Raw genomic sequence first — 2,288 nt, 5'->3', positions numbered from 1 at the left:
GCAGTCATTCAAAACTCAAGGGCACAGACCCAGGCTCTGCCGCCGATTCCAAATACACGGGTGTAGCCAAGGTGCTCCAGAAAGGGATGCATGTCCAGCACTTATTAATGAAATAACCCACTCTCCCGGCCCTCCCGCGACAAGCACCTCATTAGCAGGGCTCATTCTGAAAGGGTGATCCTATGAGCGCACTTGGTGGAAGGCGGTCTTTTCTGATTTCCTGCCCCCCCCCCACCCCCCCCGCTCCCCACCCCGGCCCTGGAACACACAGCTGTGCCCAGGCCCGTGTCCTGAACCACCAGCGGGCTTCGTTCTCGGCTTCAACCCATTTTGCCCACTGACTGCTCGAGTCCTACGACCCGACTCCCACCAAGATGCTAGAGTGGCTGGACGCGGGCTCCCCTGGTTCCGTTCCGGACCCGGACGCGGGCTCACCTGGTCACTCGCGAACTCGGGCGCACGCTCACCTGGATCCCGCTCGCACTCGGGCACGGGCTCACCTGGGAACCCGACGAGGGTTTGCCTCTCCTGCCTGCGCCGCCGGGGCCGCTTTGGAGGCGGCTCTGAGCTGCTGCAGTCCTGAGTGTGGGGCTGAGAGGTCAGCTGGGAGTTCCAGCCAAGTTACCCGTGTGCCTCGAAAAGGGACGGCCTCTGGGAATAGGTAGACTCCGTTTCGCGGGGTCTCTGCGGTCCGAGTGACCCCTCTAGGCCAGTTCCCTCCGTGCACCGACCGAGATGTACCCGGCGCTCTCGCCTTCTTTCCTTGGGTTAAGGAATTCGCGGCGATGCGCTGGGACCCGTCGGAAACAGAACGTTTTCCCCCTGCTGGTGACTCTCAGGAACTGCATGTGGTGGAACAAACCTATAACAGGTTTCCTTACTTCCTAGCAGCTAGGGTTGTGGTTCTTTCCCCACCCCCCACATCAAACGTTTTGACAACTTTCCTTTTTATTCATTTTACTTTTTAAACTGCCATGTCAAGAGAAGGAAACTAATTTTCAGCCTTCGGATTAATGAGATGAGAAAAATTAAGACATGCATACAACCATTTTCCCCTCATTCTTCTGTTTAAAATTATGGAAAATTGCAAATATATAAGTAGGCAGAAGAATATAATGAGGTTCTAGTTTTTGGAAATGGTGGAATAACCTTCCTTTGGATAATAATTTTAAAATCTGAGCAAGCCCTAGCTGGTTTGGCTCAGTAGATAGAGCACCGGCCTGCGGACTGGTCCTGGGTTCGATTCCAGTCAAGGGCACATGCAATTTGACCCAGCAATTTCACTCCTAGGTATATATTCAAAAGAAAAGAAAATAAGTACTCAAACAAATACATGTTTGTGTTCATAGCAGCACTATTCACAATAGCCAATAGGTAGAAACAATCAAATGTCCATCAACAAATGAATGGATAAACAACGCGTTATATACAATGTAATATTATTCAGCCATAAGAAGGACTGAAGTTCTAATATATGCTACAAGCCGAAGAACCTCAAAGATATTACAGTAAGTAGAAGAGGCCAGATACAAAAGATCACAAGTATGATTCCACGATATGAAATGTGCATGGTAGGTAAATCCACAGAGACAAAGCCGACTAGTGGTTGCTAGGGGCTGGGAAAGGGGAGAATGGGAGCAACTGCTAAACGGGGCTGGGGTTTCCTTTCAAGGCGATAGAAGTTTCCGCACTAAATAACGTTGGTATTTGCGAAACGTTGTAAATGTACTAAACGCCACCAAATTTTCACCTTACAATGGTTAACTTCATGTTGGGTGAATTTCACTTCAGTTAAAAGCAGAAAAAGAAAACAAAAAAGCTCTCTCGTGTAGGTGCCTAAAGTCGGCTGGACTGGAGGTCCCCTTGCGTCCCTGCATCCACCTGCCTCGGCCCGGCTCGCGAATTAGAGGGCGACGAGGGCTGAGGAAATGACAACTGGGGCATCAGAAAGGGACTGTCGGGAGGGAAAGGCAGAGGGACCCTGGGACTCTGCTCCTTACATCGCTACCACTGCCGGGTGAGGCGGCTCCGCGCAGGCTCCGGTCCGCCGAGAATCCTCGCTGGGCCCCGAGCGGGGCAGGGACGGGGGCGGGGCCTGGGCGGGGAGACAGCCGAACCACACGGGCCAGGGGCGGGGCCAGGCGGGGGCGGGGGCGGAAGTGGGCGGGGCCGGGGAGAGGGGCGGGGCCGGGGAGAGAGCCGGACCGCGTGGGACAGAGTCAAAGCGACCGGAACGCCTCATCGAGGGCGCCGTTTCCGGACGGAACGTGGATCCGGACGTCAAAGTC

The sequence above is a fragment of the Myotis lucifugus genome, unplaced genomic scaffold (assembly GCF_000147115.1).
Source record: "Myotis lucifugus unplaced genomic scaffold, Myoluc2.0 scaffold_16, whole genome shotgun sequence".
In the NCBI taxonomy this organism is placed as follows: Eukaryota; Metazoa; Chordata; class Mammalia; order Chiroptera; family Vespertilionidae; genus Myotis; species Myotis lucifugus.
The sequence above is the reverse complement of the archived record's forward strand: the minus strand, read 5'-3'. Positions refer to the sequence as shown.